The sequence below is a fragment of the Pyrgilauda ruficollis genome, unplaced genomic scaffold (genome assembly GCF_017590135.1).
Source record: "Pyrgilauda ruficollis isolate IOZ18807 unplaced genomic scaffold, ASM1759013v1 scaffold4, whole genome shotgun sequence".
Lineage (NCBI taxonomy): Eukaryota > Metazoa > Chordata > Aves > Passeriformes > Passeridae > Pyrgilauda > Pyrgilauda ruficollis.
This window is the reverse complement of record NW_024525489.1, coordinates 19,176,307-19,201,715: the sequence shown is the minus strand read 5'-3', so window position 1 is coordinate 19,201,715 and position 25,409 is coordinate 19,176,307. Positions and strand designations below refer to the sequence as shown.

At 40.1% G+C, this 25,409-nt stretch overlaps 1 long non-coding RNA gene across 3 annotated transcripts in view; it reads right to left on the bottom strand.

Annotated features, from left to right (window-relative positions):
• LOC121358642 overlaps nucleotides 1-23,865 on the bottom strand; it is a 93,331-nt gene extending 69,466 nt beyond the window's left edge. For all 3 annotated transcript variants that reach the window (XR_005955921.1, XR_005955920.1, XR_005955922.1), the window contains exon 1: nucleotides 23,633-23,865. This is a non-coding gene — a long non-coding RNA (uncharacterized LOC121358642). The remainder of the gene's footprint in view (nucleotides 1-23,632) is intronic.
• Nucleotides 23,866-25,409: the final 1,544 nt, after the last annotated feature.

Sequence of the window (25,409 nt, the reverse complement as noted above, 5' to 3'; positions counted from 1 at the left end):
AAGTTGTTCAAAATTTCCAGTCCCTGGAAGATCAGAAGCTGATTTCTCTATCAGAATCCCCAACAAGTGGCTCATAGCAAATTGAATGTAAAAAAGCTTGGGTGGTGTTGTAGCCACCTCAGGCTAAGGGTCTGTGGAAAACCAGGATGATCTCTTTTTGCCCAGCCAATTAATGTTAGACATAAAAAGCAGTCAAACCTACAGCCAAACAAGGGCTTGTCACAGTGCACTCTATGGAGGTAGATATCTCACTACCCACGTTACAGTTGTGAGCACGCCTGCTGTGAGCACTCCTATTTCCAAATGTCTCCAAAGAGAGCAAATGAGTAATGAATTAAAGAATCCTGATCCGTTATGTCATACACTAGCCAAATACTTTTTATTTAGCATGAAATGCTGTGAAAGCATTCCTTTTTAATAAAACTCTTAACATTTCCTGATACTTGTCTACATAAGTCTCCTTCATCACTATTTTGCTTTACCTTTATCCATAATCAGAATGTAGTGAGACACATGTCAATTAATATAAATACCCAGGAAGTTACAAAATGTTTTGGGAACTGGAAATAAAAGATTTACGATCAGATTCATTTAATTATCCTGAGAAATCTTTATCCAAATTATATTACTGTAGTCCAACCTGTCTTCAGTTTAAGATAACTTCTATTTAGTCAGGTTTTATTAGGACATTATCAATATGCAGGATGCATATTGCTATAAATTAGCTTTAGGAAATTTTAACTACATTCAAGTGTATGCATCATATTCATCACTGATTCAGCTAACATTAAAAAAAAACCTGGCTTCAAGTATCTTCTCTTTGTGCTACAAATTCTCTATAAATTATACTATTTAAAAAATGAAATACTGTTTTCAGAGTAACTTCCAAGGACAAATTGTTTGCAGTGTAGTAGATGGAGCAAAAGTTGCCATCTATTATTGAGATCGCTTAATAATTTTAAGATTTATTTTGGCCGCTTTTAACTTGCAAAACCTTTATCCTCTTAAAAAAGATTTTTAAAAGACTGAACGTCATCGTCTAGCAGTTATAAATTCTGTTGAAATTAAGTTTCTGAAATTTTCTTGTTTTCTTAAAATATAGGAAAGCCCTGTGCATGCAGAAGGGCCGATAAACACATAACTGTTAAAACCCAAACTTATTGAAGCCTTCTAATAATCAAATTGGTCAATGTCAGAATGAACATGATTGAAATGTTCCAAGGGCATTGTGCAGGGGGTTTAATAATATTTAACTAATTAATAGTAAATATAAATAATATATGCTCTGAAACCAAAAGAAATTAAATCAAGCCTACATTGAAACAACCAGCAGTGAGAAGAACTTTCTTCAGATTTTGAATTGCTCACTTTTTTTCTGTCAAAAAATATCATCATAAACAAAATGTTCCTATGAAGTATTTCAATTCCAACAAAGCAGCATTTCCTGGTGGAAGATATTCTGGTCAGGAAAACCCTTCAACACAATTACTTCAGTCTGTCTTTGATTATATGAGAACACAGTGCTCTTTCAAATGTCTCAAATGCAAAATTAGTCCTGCTTGGTGTATGGCTCCAGCCGGAGAGGTGAATTAGTACAGGGCGTTCTCTTTCTGCAAGCTCTTGCTGTTGGAGTGGGAAAATCAGAAACATGCGCGCTGAGCCAGGTCAGTTGCTTAGGTGACCAAATCCAGGAAAAAGTCCTTGCCTGGGAAACATTATAAATTTGCTTTCGTCTGATCCCAAGGCTTGGCTGGAGCCTTGGCAGAGCCTTGGCCTATGGCACAGCGTGGGACACACGCACCCATTGCAGCTGAAGGCAGCTGGGGCACAACCAGAGCACAGCTAATGAAGATCATGGTATAAGGCACATGTGCATAACTGGGGGTTGAAATAGGATTGCACCTTACCTCTGATGCTCCATAAATTTGGGTGCTTGCCTTTGAAAGGCTAATATTTTTTGAACCTATTATTTTTGTTGCATAACTGTATATAGTACATAATTACTCATAATACATTACTGCACATGCGACTCTGCAGACAATGTTTAGACATTAAATCTTAGCTCAGTGATTGAATAGAGGGTACAGTAAAAATAAATATCCATGTATTTTGTAAATATTTGCATAATGAGCTATTTAAATGCAAGAGATTCTAACATATGTAAACAATTGGAAATACTCTCTGTGTAAGTCTAAAGTGGATGTAAAAATATACACAGCCTCCTTTAAAATCATATGATTTAGTAGTCACACATTACATATTTTTTAAGGCTTTATATATAACTGTTGCAGATTGTAAATACCCATTGCATTAAAAACACGTTTCTTGGTACAACTAGTCAGTAAACTGTATGACTGAAAGCTTTGGATGGCAAGGACAGTGCAGTAAATGGACATTGGTGACTGTCCAGTTACAGAGAAAGCTCTTTGTGCTCTGCAGACTTAAAATATCCAGAGGGTTACAGAATTCAGTGTAATCAATCCCAGTCTAACAAGTAACAGAGGACATAATTTCCCTCTTGTTAAAAAGCTGTCATGTAATGTTCTGTGGAACAAAACTTTCTCCACAAAACTTTCTCCCAGCTCACTGTACAGCTGTCTGTGCCATGGGAACTGTGAGGTTACCTCCACCTCCACTGCTTGCTTTTCTGGTCTTGGTCCAGTCTGAGACTTCTGAACCCGCGTGCCAAAGTGGCATCTTAAAGAGACCTCACAACCTTAGCCACAGTGTAATGTGACTCAGCATGGTTTTTGCAAAGGAAATGTAGCAGTGGTGGAAGGAGAGAACAAAATTACTTTCAAAGTGGAAGCTTTTTTTTGTGTTAATAACCAGCCTGAGCTAGCTGTCCAAGGAGAGAAACAATGAGCATTGTACTTGGTAGCTAGGCTGCCTTCTGACTAATTACTGTTCCTGCAGAAAGGACCAGTGCTCTCTGCCTCTGCACTAAGGACCAAGGCAGCTCGATCATACCCACAGTCACGCCTCTGCCCCCACACCTGATTAAAGAGAGTGAGGAGAGGATTGTTGCTGCCATCTCCCTCAGGCTTCATGACTCAAAGGGACACTGCTACAAGATGCATCCCACCACCTGTAGGGCACTCCATGTCTCTCTGGTGTAGGGGATGAGTGGAACATCCTCTGCTTTGGGAGAAACAGCACTGTTGCCAGGTGGTGCCCCTGCTGCCTCTGCCGTGATTCATGGCCACCATCCGTGTAGTAAACGACTTCTGTTACAACAATTAAGGCCTGGGAGCTTCTTAACATGATGAACTCCTGGTTCCTGAGCAGTTAAAAAATGTTTGAGTCACCAAGGAGCTAATTTAAGATAGTCCACAATAACGGGGTGTGACAAATAATTGGCAGACTGAAGAAATGGAAGATAATACGAGATGGCTGGGTGTGGGTGTTTATGTGAGGCATAGGGAGCAGTTTTTCACTCAGAGGCTAAGTTATCTGGGCCAGATTTAAGGCTTTGGAAACTTCAGTATGAGTTTTGGGGAGGGAAGAAGTTAATTTCATTCTGTTCTATAGGACATTTAGTTTCAACATTAAACTCAAACACATTTTCATTAGTAATGCTCACTAGTAGTCCTCAGGCAGCTCTGAATTTTTAAAATCTCCCTTTCAAACTCCTACATTGCATTCCAAAGAGGTTGTGTCCAACTCATGACAAGCCCTGCACAAAAATAAAAAAAAAAAAAAAATTTCTGCACAGGCATTCCACATGCCTGGAGGCAGAAAAAAAGGGGTTTCTGAAATGCCACACGCAAGAAAGCCATTTGGGTTGTGGGGGAGAGTTTCTCAGTGTGCAAACCACAATCATAGTCATATTTCTTACACCTTCTAACAATCAACCCACAAAGATAACACTCCTCAGAAATGTTTTTCAGAGATTTTCTCCTCACCTGGAATAAAGATAACATTTACACTGTTCTTTCTCATTGAGCAGCTATTCTTAAAACCAAGATGTGCTCTTGACTAACCTATTGCCAAAGGAAACTTGAACAGCTAAAACCCACACCTTCTGCAGACCAGGGAAAAAGGACAGTCAGTATTCCACTCCTTTCTCAGTCTCCATAATATGAAAAGTCATTATTTTAAAAATTTATTATTAAAATATGATTTAGTTGATATAGGGTAATGTTATGGAGAACAAAATCTCCCTTTTCTTCACCCCCAAAAAAGGCTCTGAAATTAGATTTCTCTGTTAGAGGGAAGCACCCCAGATCTTCATCACAAATGTGTGAGCATGAAATGCATTTGACAGAGCCTGCACAACAAAAAAATTCCTATTCCATATATCAGACTCCCATATCCAGTCTTCTCTCTCACTGTCCTTACTTGCATGACTAGTATCTGCCCCAAACCAATTCTCTTTTGAGAGCAAAAGGCTGAGGTAGACTCAGATTATGTCTGAATGTGTATCCTAACAAAGGGTGGTTGAAACTCAAGGGCTCTCAGGCATCTCCTCCCATCCATGCTCTTCTCCTGCACTCCACCACAGCCCTACATTCACAAGAACTTGCAGGTGTGTAGCTGAACTTGTGCACTCATGGTACGCTGCACAAGTTAAAAATTCTGAGCAAACCAAGTCCCTCTCATCCCACAGGCTTCTTCCAAAGTACAGCTCCCCAGAAATATTCACGAGGGATTAAGCCATTGCTGTTGTTTGTGCCTTCACCCACACCACTGGGACTTAAAATCATTCAACCAACTTTGTCTCTGGGTGGAGCAGTGTTCATCTCCACAGGATGGACACAGAAAATGGACACTGACATGCCTGAAACTTGGGGGCCTGGCTTCAAGCAAACATGTGTCCTCATGTTTGTGCAGACAAGTTTAAGAGAGGCTAAAAGCAGTCAGTCATAGCTTCTTGTTCAGCAGGTAGGGACAGGCACCTTGCTTGCGGAGTCTGAAGAAGGAAAGGTAGTGCATTTTAGAGGCAAATGATCTGGGTCTGCACTAGCAGCCCTTTATACTCCAGCAGTGAAAGGTCTAATTGAGGCTGTATCATTATCTCCTCACGATGTAAAATTAAATGTGCACTCCCTTGGTGGATATCACTGATGAAAAGCCAGTTCAGGAAAAGGCTGAGATATACGGCAGGATCAATTTTATTTCTAATGGTTTTTAACATTTCATCTATACATTTAACAGGCTGAAGCAGGGGGAAATAAATATTATGTTAGCGACTGTGTCATGGAATGAGGCTTTGCTTTTGATTAAAAATATAAAGGGAAAACAACCATCACCATTTTATGGCTATCATAATTTGTTTCACATACATTTTTTCAATATTAAGGTGTACTAAAATATTTAACTGGTAAATAAAATACCTATAGACTTGTAAAGAAATCTTCAAATCTCCTGGACAAAGACTTGAAGACTTCCGTTTGATTTTATGTTAATTGTCTTGTAATACTTACATGAGTCAATATTAAAAAGATAGATACATATATGCAGCAACACATAAAATTGGCTCTTTATCTATGCATAAATTCCATATAGCAAAAATGTACTAAAAATATTGATCTCAAACATTATTTTGCATTGCTCTGTTTTTTGTTTTATTGATATTAACAATATTTACTTCCACATAAAGTGTATTTTGCAGATTTTATTACCACATGATGCAAACTGAAATCACAAACCAAGACACAAATTTGGTTTCACACATCAGTCCTAAATTCCCCCCCCTACAAAGCAGTTCAGACTTCATGCTTAAAGAACCAGAAAGATAAAATCTTAGTTAATGCATTTTTTTTCCTTTAATATATGGAAAACATGCAACAATCTGGAGGCAAGAGTAGAACATCTTTAATATGATAGCATCTCGTTTGATATCTTAAACATGAGACATCAATACCATTAATGTGTAAAAAAATAAATAAACAAACCAAGAGGAAGTAAAAGTCTGACATGCATCGTATCTAGGGGTCTTGGTTTTATTTTGAACCTATCAACCTCGGGTAAGGATCAAGACTTTTCTACAGAGGATTTTACCCTGTGGATGTTTATTTTTCTGCTGTGTAATTTGATGCTGCTGTTGTGTTTGGCATCAATACATTAAAAGTTGAATTTATGTCAGCTCAAACAGACCAACCATCAGATGTTGCTATTAACTTTGACATCAAAATCATTAAGAAATTGCCATCATGTAAATTAATTATCAGAATTGTATTGGCATGAATGCATAATGATATTACTCATGGAAATAATTAAAGAAAATGCACAGTGAAAAATGCATTAGAATAATGGCACAAAATGTCATTACTCTGGCTTCTTGACAACTAAATGCTATTAGTTTTCAGCACAGTGAACTTTAAGGTTAACTGAAAGAGTCAGGGAAGTCCACTGCAGAGCTCAAGCTGCTCCTATTTGTGCCTTTATTTATTCAGTATATGCGACTGAATAAATAGGAGTGAAAACTGACTTTTTTAAACTTGTCAAATAAAGCTTTTTATCACTCTAGGAGAGATTACAACAAAACAAACAAACAAACAAACCCTAAACCAAAACAAACACAAAGCAGCAGAATTACTTATAACACTGTTGTCCAAATATATATGTGCTTTTGTTGTTGCCAATGTCAGGTTTCAAGGGACCTGAGGCACAGCAAAGTTGTTAAAATTTTAGGATTTTCCAGAGCACAGAGGAGTAATAATTAACAAAAAACTATTTAGGCTGTCACCTTCCACCCCCTACCCAAAAGGTCACTATTTCTGATCAGTGATCAGGGAGAGAGAGTTGTGATTATGGAGCATGTGTATGTTCTCTTAATTTAATATGTAATGGACTGAGTTATTTTGGGTTTTTCTAATCAACAGTAAAACACAGTCCACTCTAATAGAATAAACTAATGACTCAGTGATGCATGCCAGCTTACTCATCAGCTGGACACGTTTCTTTTCAATGTCTCTCTCCATTCCCTCTCAAGTCAATGGAAAAGTTCTCTTTCTCTCTCAGTCATGGTTTTGTACTTGATCCAGAAATTATATTATAGAAATAAATGAAAAAAGGCAATAATTTCTGGGCTTCTTGCCTTCCATCTTTATTAGACTAAGCACACCCCGCTACCTCCCTGACACAGAAGTTGACATCCTAAAAATAAAATTCAATGTTTTAAACAGTAAAGTATGGAGGGAAGAAGCTTTATTTATCGTGTTATAGACAGTTAATCCTAATGACTCTCAGAAAAAAAAGGAATATTTCCAAGCTATATATGGAGGGCTAGGAAACAGGACATTTCTGAGCGGTTTATGGCCCTATCCTTGTTTTTCTACATAACTTCAGGCAACTCACTTAAATTACTTGCCTTAATTTTTTTCCCTGTTGCCAAAGCGCTAACACAAAGAGAACACAAAAAGATGTGGCAAAGAATCCATGGTTAAAATGCCAAAACCCACTCCATAAATAAAAATTAGTCAAGCTACCTAAGCATGCACAAATAAACAAACCCTACAAAATGTGTCTGAAAATTTGCAGAAGAGTCATTTGTGACCTAATGTACAAAGTCTTCAGCTGGATCTGCCAGCATAGACTCCTGCATGTCTGAGGAGTCCCTTGTAAATCTCTGTTTGCAGCCTCATTGTCACTGCACTCTCCAGTCTTGACATAATGAATCTCAGCTCAGAAATGGGACACAACAGGCAGGCAATCTACATGTCACTGATACCAAAGGTTTGGGTGCTGTCTAGACAGTCCTGGCAGTTCAGAGCTTATTTTCTTTGGTTTGCTCTGGGGGATTGGGAGAGACATAAATCAAAAACTTTTAGGGTGGCCAAAGTTTCTGGGAGAAATTTGGATGATAATTAATATGAGAGCAATGGCAAAAATAATTTTTAAAAAAATACTTGAGAGCTATTCATGGATATCTTTAAACTTTATAAGTTGCCTTAGGGACAGCTAGCTTTTCAGGTATGCTTTGACTTTTTATGGTGAAATACAGACATTTTACTTGAAACAGTTTGTTTAATGATGCCCTGAGCCTTTTAATTCTGTTTAACAGTCTAAGCTTTGCTTCTAATCCATCAATAGATAGGTCAAACTTGTACCCATAATTTAAAGTTATGTTAATAAGATCTATGATATGTCTTGCAACTTTTTATTGATAATATCTAATGTATTATAAGTATCATGAACTTGCAGAGCTGCTGTCACTCAGGCATTTTGAGTATAAGGTATTAGATCTCCAAAGCATGCTGCTGCAGTGAAAAAAAGGACTTTAAATAAAATAGGCTTCCTTCAAAGGGACAGTCTATAAATTCACAAAAAAGATTTACTATGTAATTCAAGCCTGAATCAACACAGGACTTATACTGTGTAACTAAGAAGGGACACACCATGCGGTAGGGTGTTTATAGTGGGGGCAATATTGCAATGCACAGGTTGTTTTCCAGGCACATCTTTTCTAATTACATTGATTGACACCTCCCACTTACAGTCACATACCCACACTGAGATTAGCTGCAATAATTGCTACACGAGAAATTTATTTAAGGAAAATATTGAGTGTTTATTTAGTGCTTTTTAATGTCATTTAGCAGCTGGAGAAAAAAAAAATATGGCAACAACACCATCACGTGACTTCGTTAATTCTCCATGCAACATGGCAAAGCAGCTTCTGAACTACATCTGTGAGGCCTTGGAGGTACAGTAGCTGCATCTGGATTAGAATGAACATCTGTAAATTTGCTAGCTTACTTATAGTTTATAGCCACATTTACTTGTGTGAGTTTACTGTGTCCTACAGATGATATTTTTCACTCCCCTGCTGTTTGTTGATGGTATAAAACCTTCCTGGGAAAGGGCAGACAGTGTATTACTTAGGGAGCAATAAAATCCTGCAGAGACAGTCTTTGTGACATAATCTGAACATGTAAATCACTCAAGGAATTGCTTTTTCTCCACCCAAAATTTAGCAACCCAATCTATTAAGAATCAGCTTGCTTTGTTCATATATATATATATATATATAATAAAAACAGTTAAAATTACAAACAGTACAGGATACGTTCATTCACTTAATTCCAGATTTATGGGGTTACGACCTGCAAAAATACAACTCCCGCAAAAAATTAATCCATGTCTGTGTTATGGCACCAGTATTTGTTGTTGTTATATGATCAGCAAAAGTCCTGGCTCATGTCACCCACTCTCAGAGCTGCACCTGACTTTCAGAGGTCAGGATCATGTTACGTCTCATCTTCTCCTGTATGAGTGAAGGAAACATGTTCTTGCCAGCTCCTTTGATCTCTGCCTACAGAGCTGTTGTTTGACAAGTAAGGCTGTATTAAGAATGTGATCTGCTAACCACAGATACAGCAAAATCAAATGTTATACCCTGCAAGCTGGAGTCGCAATTCATCATTCCTCTTTAAGACCAGAACAGAAACACACAGCCCAGTGTTTAGGCAGGTGGAAGAAAAAGATGCATAGTGTGTCTGTCCTTCAGAAATACTTCCTGCAGTTTTAGCCAGTGTAACTGTAAGATTTCTGACCTGGGTTCGTTTGGAGAGCAACACTGCAGTTGCTTTCCTAAGAGGCAATGTTATAAATTATCATTTGCTACTAACTGAAAGGAAGGGATTATGGAAAAGTGTTAGGAGTGGCCCCTTAAGGACTGCAACTCCTCGTTCCTGCTGCCTGCTCTACTCTGCATCTTAAGTCTTTGAGCAAATAATTTTAACCCTTCTGCACCTGAGACTACAAACCTGCAAAGCAGTTGGTCCCACAGGAGTGCTGAGTCTAAATACTTATTTTTAAAGAGCATTTTGATTTGCAGGCACAGCTTACTCTAACAGATTATATCTGTTAAACAGATTATATCTTCTGGCCAGGCTCATGGGCTGTGAGATAGAAAGGAAAAGAGCTAATGCTGAAGAGCCAGCAAAGCCACTAATGTCTGTAGTGCTGGGGACTCCTACAATTACAGTTTGCTCTTTCAATTAACCTCTCCAAACACACAGAAGGTGTCACACGTCCTCCTTGCTCTTTCTGTGCTTATGTTGTCCCAATATGACCAGTGATCTCAAGGGAAAGCCTGGCTGCCTCACGGTGAGCCAGGCAGGCTCAAAGTGGGGGCCAAAGCCCTTATGATGTTTTGTGTCAAACAGGGATGGAAGCAGCCTGTAGGCTGTTAGAAAAGACTACTGGGATCTTGAGCTGCTTTCTTTATTGTGGTATTTTTCTATCCAAACTTTTATCTCTCCAGTTCATATTGCATGAACGCTACCCTATTCAAGCAGGTTTTGAAGAAGTGTACTTGAAGTGATGAGCTTGGCTGTGCTGCAGAGCAAGTGAGCCAAAGCCCTCTAGCTCCTCTCATCTCCCCCTTGCACCTCAGCATGAAAGGGGGTTAACAGGCCCCCTAAGACGGTGACTTCATGCATCTCACAGCTCCTCTCAGCAAAGCCATGATGCTTGCTTAGTCCTTCACCTCAGTTCTCCTTGGCCCGATTTCAACACCAGAGCAACATGCCATGTGAATCCAGGAATGCCTGGCTGCCTGGCCATGCTGAAGAGATGGGATGGCATGGGATGGAAGGGGATGGAAAGCAATGTACCCAGGCAGCAAAGGTCCCCTCATTTTAGACAGAAGGATCCTGATTTACACAATCAGAGACAAAAGCATAATCAATCCTGTTCTGATTAATTGCAGTGGAAACGGTAAGACGCTATCAGCGCAGCAGCCAGGAGAGCTTAAAACTAAATATAACCTGCAGGAGAGCAAGGGAGGATGAGCCTTTGAAAACACTTTTCTAAAGTGAAACAGGAATCTAGGGAAGGTTTTACTCTCTTCTCCCCACTCTCTCAGTCTGTGCAGTGAAATGGGAGTTCCTGCCTTCCCTCTCAGATAGAAGTGCCACTCGTGTCCTTGGGATGAACAGCTGGGACCATCCTGCTGTCACCTCCCGGCGCTTCCTCACCACTTCAAAATTAGCTTTGCTGTGATCAGGCAGCAGCGGAAGAAATGCTCACCCACAGCTTGCCACAGAGTTCAGAGCTGATCGCTAAAGCAGCACCTGCCTCCAGGAGCCGGGGAGTTTGCAACACCCCGTATCTCCAGCAGCTCAGGGCCGGGACTCGCTGTGCGAGCAGAAGGCATCACCCACCAGAGAGCTCCTGCTGCTGCTGGCACCTCTCACGTCTGCCAGGACTGGCTCCATGCTCCGTGTGAAGCAGCCGGGGAGGCAGAAGTGACTCCACAGTCATAAATAGCAGAGCCGGTCGGAGCTGAGGAAGATGATTCAATGAGATATTTTGGTTGCATTTTTACGAAGGCAGCAAGACTATCTAGAGAAGTTATTTTTAGTGGGTTGAGCCCCATGATGCTCATCAGTAGGCACACACACACTGCCAGTGCAGGAAACATGTAGAGTAAAACCACCCTGAGGGTGCATCCAGACTAGGTGGTAAGTGCAAGTCAGAGAAGAGCTTCCTGTAAATTCTGAGCTCCAGGAACTTCATGGAGCAGATTTCACAAAGAGACCTCAGCAACACGAAAAGTCCATTCAGCCCTTCCTGGCTCATCCTGATAAATGCTTCGTTTCTGGTTTAACAGCAAATTGAAATTGATTAAGCCAGTATCGATATTGTCCTACAAGGTACAGAAAAGCTAAACTCATTTGGGATAAATCCCAAGAAAGAGCAACATTCATGCAAGCAAACAGACACACACCATTTAAAATAGATTCATCTGGGATGCATAAAACCTGAAAAACATTCATTAGGACTGGAAAAGGAAACACTATTAATCAGCTCTAGGCTTCTTTTTACTCAGTGGAAGAAAACTTCAGTCAGATAATTTTTTAAACACACATAAACTCTTCAAATTCTCATTGGAAGAATTAGCCAGCTAACTTGCTGTAAATATGAGGAGGTGGGAAAAGAAGCAAATTAAAGGGGTTGGGGGCCAGATTATTTTTATTTTTAAATATGCATTCAACAGGAGAAAGATTTATGCATGAGATGCAAATTGCTTTGCGTTATTTACACATCTGAAGAAAAACAAATCTTGAACGTAAATGTTTAGAGGGCATATTTTTAAATATGAAAGTGGTAACATTATTATAATGTTTATAACTTCCACACTGTTTAAAGGAGATTAAATTGGGGAAAAAATAGCCCTTTTATTTAAATTATCAAGTCCTCACTAAATATTAGGGCAGAAATCAAATATGAACATCTGTGTGTTTCTGTTCTTGAGAGTCTTTTAGAGTAATTTGTTCACCTTGCAGTTGGTCCTATCCGGAGTATCCCAGTGGGTTAGCAACTGGAGAGGGCAATAGCCAGTTACAGCATTTCTGTTTCCATAGTGAAATACTACGCATGTCTTCAGACATTTAGAAGCAGAAGTACCATTTAAAAAGAAGTCCACTCCATAAGCAGTCCAGATTGGGTAGTAGGATATGTATGACCTGTAGCTGAACACTGTCCTTAGAATGAGGTGAATAGCACTGAAGTCTGCAATAAATGAGCAAACAAAGCTAAAAACCAGGAAGAAAACAACACGAATGTTAAAAAGATGAAATAAGAGCAAGTGATGGCACTTAGAAGACACAACATTGCTTAGCTGATCCATATCACTGAACTGTGCATTTTCCAGTTCTCTTTGGAAAATTTAAAGGACTTCTACTGCACTAGAACTTCTCAATCTTTCATGTATTCATTTCTGGGGCAGAAAGCTGTTATGTATGTTTTTACTGAGAGAAAATCAAGGTAATAAGACCTGAGTTATCAAGTCCATATGTGCTTGACTCCTGTCAGCTTCTAAAACCTTTGATTATCTGCACTACAGACTCATTAAAAAGCAAAGAGGTTTGTGTGCCTTCATGTGCTTATCACTTTTAAAAAAGTGAGTTGTAATGCTGCCAGTCTGAGTGGCTCAAATGTCATGAGACCAGACTGCATAAGCCAAAAAATAACTATGTAATTGCCACTTTAGCTTGCTTTTTGACTTTGTGAGAGCTGGATGGAGGTTGTTCTTTTCCTTCAGCTGCCCTGTGTGAGCCGGACCTTAGAGTCACCTTTCCTTCATCAGAGCACATCTCACCAGTGAGCATGCTAGGGTAAGACCTGAGTAGACTAAAACAAGTGTTCTGGCAACACAGAGCGATGACTGCCCACAGCAACTACTTGCAGGTAGCTCTGCCCACTGCGGAAAGAAATTAGTGCAAGTCTAGACTGTGTCCTGCAGGACAAGGACCTTTGCAAGCACACGTTTCACAAACTGAATCAAAACGTCCATACAGAACACCAAAAGTTTAGAAGAGGGCTTGGGAAAGGAATGAGGGACATTCCCTATCCTACTTCCTATTAAATCAGGCGGGGGAATTTCTAGTGTAATAAAGAGTGGTCAAAATGAAAGGAAGCCAAATCATTAGTCATGACCACTCCCTTTTTGAATGTCACTTCATAAACACATTAAAACCGAGTGAGAAAGCACCCACGTTTGCAGCCAAAGATGTGGAGGAGGGTTTTGTGGTTTTGGTTTTTATGGGTATCCACATGGGTAATTCACATCATGTTTTTGTTGATCTTTTAATATTTATGTCCAGATGCCTCTGAAAGCTTCCAGATGTTTTTGCACAGACATCAAATATGTTTGCATAGCAATTATCAAAAGAAGTTTTGAGGCATTTCAAAGGCCTGAGAATAAAAAAAAGACAAAGTGGCTTTTGTCTCTTAAAGATTTAATTTTCTTTTTTTCTTCTCTAATTTTTATTTTATTATTACTATTATCTCTTATTTTTATTATTATTAATTTTTTATAAAACATTTATCAGCCTACTAACCAAAAGTGGAATCCAATCCATCTACTCTAAGGGTCCTGCTTAAGTGCTGTCTCTGAAAAGTTTAGGTTTCTGTTGTCAGATGACTCCTACATTTTCTATCAAGAAAATTTATTATTTTTACAAATAATTAAATACCTTCACAGGTGATCTATGCATATAACTTAATCACTGATTCAGTCTTCACTCTGTTCCTGAGGTTTAAGCCAGAAATATTCCTCTGTGAAAGAGAAAAGACTGAAGGAGCAGGAGCTAGTATGTGCCTGCTGGCCTTTTGGGTTTACTCCTGAAGCAGTGGGCTCTGCCTTCCTGCCTGGTGTCACAGCACGGTCCTTCAGGAAGCTTCGCAGATGCCCCTGGGGAAGGAGGTGGAAGTGACCTGTCCATCGCTGCTTTCACAGCACCACAGCACAAGAAGACCCTGTTACCCCAGAGCATCTGCTTCCAAGAATAGATATGCAACTAAAACAGAGCCATCATAGTGCATTCAGGCTAATTAGGAAATTAGCTAACACTTGCAAGTGTCTGCAGGGAAAGGACTCCTAGGAAGTCAGTGCTGGACAGCAGACAGGGATTCTGGATGAGATGCAGACTGTATGGGTTGGAGTTAGGTGGGCTTAAAACCTTCAAGTTATGTATTCTGGCAACTATAAAGCAACCTCATGCTTCCCTGTGTTTCTGTATTGTGTTGGGAAAAAAGCTCCAAACACCTAAAACCAAATGTAATCCAAGTGCCAAGTGTGTAGGAAAAGAAACAAAACCTCTCTTAATGCTGAAAATTACACCATATGCTAGAACAACACAGTGGAAAAAGACCTGTGTTCCTCTAGAGTGAGAAGATATCACAGGAGGTGATTTGTTTAGCACCAATGCTGAAAGTGACAGTCCAGCTGCCAAATTCAGTGGCTTCTGTGAGAGAAAACAGGCAGTCTTGTTCTTTATGTGCTGAGTGTTCACTGTAGTATATATTTTGGTCCCAAAAATAGTCAACAAGAGTTTTGCCAGTGAGTTCAATGAGGCAAAGATTTTTCCTTTGGCCAGCAGCAGAGCAGCAGCTTCACTGCTCTTGTGAACTGGTGTGTCCCTGGATTTGCCCACAGAGCTTCACAGAGACAGAGGTGGGTAGCAAACACATCTGCATGAGTTATATTTGTATTTAGGCAGCTATAAGTGAAATTACACCATAATGTACTTAGGGAAGGATTTTTCACTGAGAAACAAATATTAAAGTGTGTGTCAGTATTTTCTGTTAATTGACTAAGGTTTGAAAGCATATATCTACATCCCAGACAGAAGTGTGAGCTGGAAATAGCCAACCACTCTAAACTGGCTTAGATACCAGAAGAAATATGAAAGGCAGCAGCATTATTTCAAACTCCCACTCAGTTAGAGTTAGTTCAGGCATCTCCCTTGCTTACCTTGTAACCTGCAGTATATTCTGATGCTATGATATGGAGAGAAATTTCAGAGAGCAAACAGCTGGGAAACCATAAGATATATTTTAAGATATTTTTCAGAAAAATATATCAGAACTTCCTAGAGCAATTATTTCCTATGCACATCTTTCCTAGTCTCAGTTCATCTCTTTAGCTCAAAAATTATGTCAAAATAAAAAGGGTTAATCTGATTAGCATCAGGAAATCCATGAAGACATTATTCCACACTGCTACTATCAAATGTCTTCTTAAGTCCATAAAACCGAACACAAAACCCTCTAAATGAAATCTGTGACCTTTAAAAGGCAAAACAAAACTAAACCACATCTGAAAGCTGTGGGTCAGGTGTTCAGCTCTTGAGAAACACTGTGGTTTCCTTGAGTCCACTGAAGCAAAGTTCCCAACCACAAAAAAGCTGTAATGAGTTGCACCAGTTATAATATTCACTGAAACAAAGGGAACTCCTCACAAGCCTTCCTGGAGCTGGTGATTCTCAGGCAATTCAGGTATCTTACCTAAATTATCTACTCCCCAAATTTATGGACTTCATCTTACAAACACAGCCAGCCCTGGCTGCTGCACTTACTGCAGCTATTGCCAACACTGGCCATGAAACTCATTTTATGATTCTCAGCAGCAGAACCACCTATTTGCCTTTTGTTGCTTGGCATTTGCTAATAATTCCTCCAGAGTCAAGAGAACATTTTTTTTCCCATAGCACTGGCTTGAAGCATTTTTGTCTCTGTTTATTACAATTATTTTTTTATCTTCCCTTGTAACATCAGGCTTTGATCACTGTCAGGGACTGATTAATGAGCAAGATGGACATGAGATGTCCTCTGGGAAGGCAATTCTTGTGATTCATTTACAGTGGTGACATCTGTTTGCATCCTACTTTAAGGGCCCATTTCATCATCCAGTAGTGGCCAAGAGGCATGTCCCTGGAAATCTATATTTGTCATATGGGAAGCAAGACAAAACTTTACCTAGTCAGACTGCTGAGGGAAGTGATAGAGTTTAATCGTGAACAGGGTGGTACAGCTGGGTTGACAGTTGGACTAGATGATCTTAAAGGTATTTTCAAACTTTGACAAATCTATGGTTCTATTTATGACTACTCTGTCCGCTTTGGTCTTGTCCAGCGGTCTCAACTTGTCATGGAAGCAGTTTGACCAAGGCTCAAAATGAAGGGCATATGCACAGGCCAAAAGCCTACACATTCATGTGACTGGTTCATTTAGCATTTTTTGCTTCCTATTTTTTTTTTACTAGTGTTTTTGATAACAAACAGTGTTTAGCAATGAAAAGTAAGTTTCACTATAACATCAGTTACCACAGCTTTAAAATGACTGAAGCTCCTTTAAATAAAGGACACCAAGGAGGTGGTGTGGGCTCATCTGTAGCTGTGCACCAAAATTACCCCAGTTCTTCCCCCACTTTGCCACTTCTGGTCAGGCAGGAGGTCGTAAAAGAGGCAAAGGTGTACATGATCTGGTAGGATAAAGCTGCCTGGAGAATCACATGGAAGAATAGAGCCACATCTCTAGGCTGCAGTTGATAATCATGTCTCTTTTAATCAGGAGTCTGTCCTGGCTGTATCACAGCATCAGGGACTTTCTTCTGTGCCATGACCCTCAGGAGTCTTTCACCCATGTCAAGCCCTGTCAGTACAGCTCAGGAGAGGGACCACAGCAGGGTTCTGTGTAAACGCTGAATGTGTAGCCCAGGGTACAGCGGGTCAAGGGGGAAGGACTGTGCAGCCCTCTGTTACAGCCCTGAATGGTTTATCTCTTATTTTCTTACAGGTCTGAAAAGGTATTTTAAGACTTTCAAACAGGGAGGGAAAAAGAAAAAAAGGATAAAAAATAACTCTAATTGCAAATAGTGGCATAAAACCTGTGCTGTTCAGTCAGCCTTTTTCTACCAGGTAGTAGCTTAACTGTCTGTTTTAAAAAACTATTGCCTTCCCCTGTTAGATTCAATATCTGTCACATGATTAATGTGCTGGTGTCTTATTAACTGCTGTGTTAGAGGAGCTTCTGTACTCACCGCCACCCCCCTTCTCTCACCCCTTTTGCAGAAACCTCAGTGCAATCCAGCTGCTCTGACTGGAGGGTACTGCACCTTCCGACAAAACATCATAAAGAGCAAAGAATTACCATTTCCAAGTAATCCATCCTATAAATCAACGCTCACATTTTGTTCTGAGGATGGTGAGGGACTCTGTGAGCTCTCCCTGTGTTCACATTCACATGACTGTCTGTCTTCAGAGGGAAGAACAAGTAAAAAAAAGGTATGAGGGAGAAATCAGAAATGGCTAAATCATTCCAGCACCTCATTGATCTTATCTGGACCTCCCTGGCTGCAACAATAATTTGAGACTGTTGAAAATTGCCACCTTATCTGATTGGTGGTCTCACCAGCTGCTATTTTATCGGGGACCAGCTGGATGAGAAAAGCAGGACGTGGCACAACCTTGGTGTCTCAGCGCCTGACCTCAATATCTAATCAGTCGGATGTCTCGCTGAGGCTGCCTCGGGATGCTGTGCATGTCCCTTCTGGCACCAATTCGTTCAAAAGATGTTTGCTTCACACTGGTGTTAGCCCCCAGCACACACACACACACAGAGCACATTCCAGCACATCACTGCCCTGCCTGATGATGCTGCAGCACCTGAGGTTTAAGATGCTTTTCTGTAAAGCTTTGGCAGCCTTGTTCCCAAAAAGCTTAGTTTGCAGGACTGCACACAGTCAGCAACATGTCAGCATCCTGCTGGCATGGCAGCCAAGGCAGAGCAAGTCCTCCACACTCATTTCCTTGGCTTTGTGTGAGCTGTACAGTAATGTCCATCAGCGCAGGGAAGGTTACCAACAGAGTGGCACACCACAGACACTGCCACGTGCACTGCAATAGGGAGAAACTGAGTCTTGCTTCAGAGTGGAAAATGAAGGGAAAGGTTTTTACCCTAGCTCTAATAGCCATTAGCTGCACATTTGAGGAAAGCATTCCACATCTCTGTGTTCAGAACAAGACAGAATTTCACATGTAAGAATTCCACCGAGGCAAGGTTATAGCGTCTGTTAGACCCAGGACTTTCCCTCAGTGCTGAAGAGGAGAAATTCCCCTTCCATTCCATTGGTGGAGCAGGGTGTCTGCACAGCACCTGTGATCGTCTACCCATCAGAACAGTAAAGGAACCATATTCAGACCACCAGCCCTTCTCTTCCTTTTCTCCTTGCTGTGTCTGCAGGAGAGCCTCCAACCTGACAAGATACTGCAAGAAGATATATTCTCTGGGGCAGGTCTCTGGAACATGGTCACCTCCTGTCCTAGCTTCTTGATCTTCCACAGTGGTGGATGCTGCTTGAAGAATTACCTCTCAAAACAGCAGCCATTGCTCTGTGCTGCCCTGTTTAACAGGTGCAGTATGAACAGCATGCTGGGGGAAAAATCTGGGCTTGACCCACCTGAGGCATCATAGACCAACAAGGGAAAAGGTTGCAAACAAGTGAAACCTGGAGCACAGAAAAAATAACCATCCAAGAAAGATCACAGTGCTCTAGCAGGTCATTTCTTAAAAAAGAACATTAATAGTTTCTCCTTCAATTTATGGCTTTTAATTCCTTTAAATGTGTACATTTATTATGCAGATTTTTTTTTTTAAGACTGAAACTGGAATCAAAGATTTTGATTCTCTTAAGCCTTTGGTATGACCCTATTTTTTTTTTTCCTGGAAGTTACTATGGGTTTCTTTCTTCCTGTTCCATTTAACCAAATTTAATGTAGAATTTCTCATAAAACAGCGACTTCCTTCCCAATTATCTCCATCCATCACCTCTGCTGCATGTGATGACTGTTAAAAGGAGTCTTGGATATGCTCTTTTCACATCAGTACCATGCACAAACCGTGGTGTTCCTGCTCGCAGGAAGTGAGAGAAAAAGGTGTCAGTTCTATACCAAAAGAAGCTCTTGCTCTGGGGGTAGATTTCCCTGTGCAGTAAGTAGGGATTATAGCAGGGGAGTCCATCAGGCAAAATAAAGGAGCAGTACATTCTCTGGCCAAGTCTTGGTTAGCTGTTGCTGTTCCAAGGTGCCAGAACATTGAAATCCATTATGTCCATGGCAGTCTTGGAATTTAAAGTTCAGAGACCTATGTAAGTCTTTGCAGGAGGTGCAAAGATTATTTTTAGTGCTGCTATAATTTTCTCCCTTGTCTGAAGAAGAAGATGATGATGAGGATGATGATGATGATGATAAGAATTTCTTATATATTTTTTGTTCCATTTGGTCTTTACTTTCACTGTGGCTGAGCAGAGTCATAGGGTTTGCTGTCTTCTAAAGCCAGATTTAAAGGCCTTTAAGGTAGAGCAGTTGCAAAATAATCATTACTTTATTTTGACAAAAAGTATTTAGTGTGTTTGGAGTCTGGTTGTTTACTGAAAGAAACAGAGTGTGACAATACTTGTGGCTTGCAATAGCAATCTTATCAAGCAGGGCTGCCTGCTGTCCCCTGACTGCACACAGACCATAACCCTGGACAACATTCCTGCACTTGTGAGGACATTGCAGCAAATTCCAGTCCAAATAAAGCTACAGAGCAGATAAGCAATTCCACCTCAACAAGCACAGACGTATATGTGCAAAAATGTCCCCATATCAGGTCCTAGATAATAAACCCCAAGATGCAGGCAAGTGCATCTTACTTGACTGACAACACGTAGCAGATTGCCTTAGTGTGTTCTTTAGGAGAAGCAAAACATACAATTAAATAAAACTTGTTATTGAAAGCAACCCCCTCCCCCCTCCCCTGAAAATAGATGTCAAGCTCTGACTAGATAAATGTGGTATTTCAGGTGGAAAATTGAATGGACTTAACAGGAGTAATATGAACAGTTGGTCCTGGAAGAGCTTAGAGACTGTAAATATTGCTCACTGCTGATGCTAACACAATGATGAATGTATCAAAATATTAGTATCAAAAGACTGCTGGAATAGATTTGCAATGTTGTGGAAAGCGTGAAGGGAGGTAGCTGGCCTTCCCGTGGCTTTATATTAATCTGGGTACTGGCTGATAGCAGGGGCCATGAGCACTATAATTAGATTTTGGAAATGTATATAGGGAGGAGGAAATGGAATAATTAAGGTAAGCTATCAGATGCCTGTCCTCATCCTTTTTAAACAAGCCAGAAATATACCCTGCACTCGTTCAGCATGCAGCCTTCAAGGGGAAAGGTGTCAGACACTGTAATTGGTAGAACTTGAATGCTGCTGTACTGGTGTCCCTTTTTTAAGGAAACCTATTTTCCACACCAAAATTGATCCGGCAAGGTTGTTATCTCTTAATGCACACCTAGTGAGGTTCTATGAGGCCTGAGGGTAGGAAATACCAGGACACTTGACAGCCTCTGTGCTGCACCCTCTCTGGGGTAACTCACTGCTGAGGCAACAGGCTAAGTGGTGAAATTATAGGTACGGGTATGTGGACAGTTTGGGATTTCCTTAAAAATGGCATGGGTGAGGCATAAAAATTGCTAATGGATCTGGCTAGGTCTGACAGCTGAACCAGGTGAGCATTTCCTTCCCCTTCTGAGGTGCTGCTAGGTGAGAAAGCACCTGAAAGGCACACTGGCTTTTATTTAATTATCCTGCCCTCCTTAAACAGCAGAGAACAGCCTCAAAAACACAAAAAAAGGAATAATTTTGGTGTAGAAAATTATTTGACATTATTCTTAAATATTTAAAGGACACTGCCTGCTGGTTTGGAAATCCAGTGAATAATTTAATACTGTTTGACAGAATCTCTTTGGGTCAATTATTCAGTAAGTGGATTAATATATTCTGACTAAAACAAAGCACATTGCATTTTGGTGGACATATCTCATTACATCACATATTCCATGTCACATTGCATTGCAGAGGATGCCAGCATAATAAAATGGGGCAACTTGCATCAGAAAACGCAATCAGAATAATCTCCAAATATTTTTCTAAACCTTTCTCTTCCTGACTGTTTCTCTACCTGATCTGTCTATATTTCTCTGTTGAAAAAGGGAAATAACCACAACAAGAGGTCTGATCAACTTATTTTAAAAAAAATCTTCTTGGAAACTGCCAGCAACTCTTGACCTCATTATAACCCTAAGCATCTTATCTCTACCAAACACTTTAATTTTAGAATAGCATCTTTAAAGCCTCAGGAGGAGAGAGAGAGCATCTCTTGATGCTTGACAGCAATTCTCTAACACTGACATGGTCCAAAGCAGATATTCTTATCAAATCATTGTGAGGAAAGTAGCTTTAGTATAGAATCTCAAGGGCAGCGGGGATACAATATAGGTTAAAAGAAAAAGGACCCTGGGGATTTTGAGATATATGTAGACAGCTTCAGAGGCAACAGCTGTCTCATATCAGGGAGCGTTTTATAGATAAAATTGGGTCCTGCTTTTGTTTTAAATCACCAACAGGCATACCTCCCTCTCCTGTACTTCCACTTCTCATTCTCCCACAAAAATCCTCTGAAGAAACAGGTGGGACTTTATTTCCAAAATCCCATAGTTCTAGGTGTGGATGACATTTATTTTAGTAAAGCTAATTAAAAGTTGGAATTTTTATTTTGTGGGGAATTCTCAGATTCTTCAATATTCCTTCAAGGAGAATGAGGATAAAAAAATCAAAAATGTCATACCTTTACTGTGAAATAGAATATTCCAAAAGCAATTTGATGGCTATGCATTTTTTATAATTGTAGTATGAATATTACAACATGGTGTAAAACCCAAAACAATGCTGTAGAGGACAAATACTCAACTTTGTGGGAATGATCTGAGTATAACATGATATTTACTTCATTAAAGTGAGGTATTTCTGAAAAAAAAGGCTTCCATTTCCTGCAGTCAGCATGTTCTGACCAAATCCCTTTACCAGTTCAAAATTGTAAAGACAGATATGCAAATATGCATAGCTGAAGGCCTGAGTAAAATCAGAATAAAAATCATTACAAAAATAAAAGGTACCTGTTCCTCTGCTCTCACAGGTGCATTCAGCAAAATCTACTACTTGGAAAGGCTAGGATGGAACTTGGCCTTACCCAGCAGCTGCTTTAGCAGAGCAAAGGGCATATCTAGGAAAAAAAGATTCGTTTTCTTCTAAACATATCCTTAGGGTGATTCAACAGGAATTTTTCTTCCTATACTTATGAATGGGAGCAGGGATGAGGTCAGGATGAAGGCCCAGAGAAGCTTGCAAGATTAATTGTGAGGAGTCCCTGGTCCCCAGCACTAAATGTCCCCACGCTCATGTGCATCTTTGCCAGACAATCTGAACAATCTCTTCTCCAGAGCTGTATGGGAACCTGTCTTCTTCAGTTCTCCAGCCTGAGGCCAGAAGTCCTTCCTGCAGTCCCATTGCCCAAAACTGCAAAGGCCTCAAGCAAATTGGCCTTCTCGCATTCTTCAGGATCATATAAAGAGAGGGTCAAAGACAATTCAAGAGAAAAACCAAAAACTCAAACCAACCTTCAATGCCCAAACAAGCTGGGGTGGGGAAATGGTAAGGCTTTTAGTGTAGTCCAATTTTCTTACCCAGTTCTTTGTGGTTTTTGTTAGGGATTGCAGTACAGCACTGCGATGCTTCATGCTGACCATTTTGAACATCCAAAATTGTTTTTCCTGTTCTACTAATTGGGAAAAGGAGGCAAAGGGAAAGTCATCATTCTGAGAGCGTAGAGGTTAGTGTCACAAACCTACATAGAGCTTGCAGCTTTATCTTTTGGCAAGGTTTGAGCCTGGAGTGGCTGACACGAAGCCCTCAGATCTGCACTGACAGATGGCAATGCTTCCACAAGCAAACTTCTGCATTCCAGACACCCCCCAAGGAGCTCCTTTGCAGCAAAGTAACTAGCACTGATGAAAAGGTACAGCCTGAGTTCTCCTTCAGACTATTCAGTAATAAACATTAATATTGAAAACCCCATAACCACCTAAAAATGCATAACATCAAGGCCTCCTATCCTTGACTTTTATGCACATAACTTCACTCCGAGTCAGCCTCATTAAGCCTAGCTGAATAATTCGAATTCTCAAGTGTTTGGAGGGTTGAGAATTGAATAAATATAGGAGAAAGCTCACGCATCCTCCTTACATTTTTAAAACATGTACTTCCAAAGAGATGTTGCAAGAAATATATTAAAGACAATAGTTCAATAGGCTGAGATGAGAAAACATGCACTACCAGGAACCTTGCCTGATGTATGAGGGGTATTAAAGGACAGGGAAATACAGTTGAACCAATTTCTAACTTTTCAAAATTCCATCATGTCACACTGAAAGGAGACAGAAATTTATTACACAGACGGTTAAAATATACATGCATACATGTACATACACACACATACACATATTTACCTTGAATGGCTCCTGTAGGAGAGGCAGAAAATGCTGTGTGGTCCCCCTGACTCGTGGAAGGACAGAAGCTGGGGTGGGTAAGGGATGCGGGACTGGGGGCTGGGGATGCCCAGAGGGCTTGTTCTGGATCCGCAGTACTGTTCAGGGGTATTTTAGGCAGGGCAGAAAGTACAAGGATCACTGGCTGCAGCACAAGACAGCCTGAAACAGGATGGTCTGGGCTGTGCCTCAGCATGAATACTCTGGCACAGAAAGGAAAGCACTACCAAGAAATTTAAAAAAAAAATAAAAAAATAAAGAAAAAAAATAAGAAAAGAAAAAAAAAAGATATATGCAGAAATGGTTTCAGAGTTTTTGGAAACCTTTCACAGGTACTGCATTATTTTAGAAACACAGACACTCTCCAACCATTTCACACAGGCAGCAGAGTCTTTTTGCAAAGACAGGAGAACCAGAGGGAGAAGGAAGGGTCAGAATCAAAAATGAAAGTTATCAGGTTAGATATCCAGAGAGAGCTGTTTAAAATGTCAGCTATGGCTGATGGTGTTAGTTTTAAAATGCTCTTTTTAGGATTTATTACTATTAAAATCTCTGAAAGAAGACACAGAGATGAGGCCAATTTCAATTTGAATTTCAGTGGTGCAGAGGAAGCCAGCAGTGACTACATCGAGCCTCTTGGAGAGCACAGGGAAATGGTCTTCCCAGTAATGTGTGTTTTAAACTCTTATCTTCCATTTCAGCTCCAGAACACCAGTTAGAAAGGATTGCTGTCCTGACAAAGGGTATATCAGTTCCACAGAAAATTATTAAGTATCTGGTTTTTCTTCAGTATGCCTGATTTTCCAGATAGAGAAGTATTTTCTGTGTAAGTAAATATTTTCTATATTCCTGATTTGGGAACTTTTCTGAGTGTTTTCACAAATAAGGGCTGGATTTGAAGCACTCGTTGAAGGGCTACTCATAAGCAGGGATCTTGTTTCTGAAAAAGACACGGAAGATGAAAGGGAGACCAAAACTATTTTGTGGATAAGGTTTAAGTCAGAGTGATCTCCTGAAATGAGAGGAATCACTTCCGTTTTTCACTGATGCACCAGCAGAATTTGGGCTTCAGGCTTAATGAAAACAAAATGCTGCTCTACTCTAGAGCAAAAACCCTTAAGAAGAAAAATTCCAATTAAAAAATATCTAGGAAAGATCAAAGAAATACTCATGGCTTAACTGACACCTGTAGCTCTCTCTCTAGTTACGAGGAAAGAAGGGTTACATGAGCAGGAGCATGCTCCCAGAGGGAGAAAATGTGGCAGTTGACAGGTGCAAGACGCCAATAAATGATGGGATATGTGGAAGAGAAGGGGTCATCTATTTCATTGAAAACTGTCAGGGTTCAGTCTGCAGAAGATCAGAAAGAGATACTTAAGATAAAAGTTAAAGATGAAAATGCTTCTTTTTTTTTTTTTTTTTTTTTTTTTTTTCTTTTCTTCAGGAGGAGGATGAGAAGGGGGAAGATAACTGTCAGGAAAGTAACTGAGTTGGAATGTAAATCAAAATTTGCATTTCAGTTCTATAAATCTATGGTGGGACATTCTGTCTTCGTGTTAATCATGTAAATTAGTTCAGGGCTGAATTCTGCTCTTAAAACCAGACATGTCTATAATATAATATCACACATGTTCTGAACACTGTTGGTTGTATAGTCTGCTGGAATTGTCTAAAAAGACCAGCTTTCTTGTGCTTAAATTTTACCATCTCTTCCTCCTTACAGAGGAGGAAGAAATAG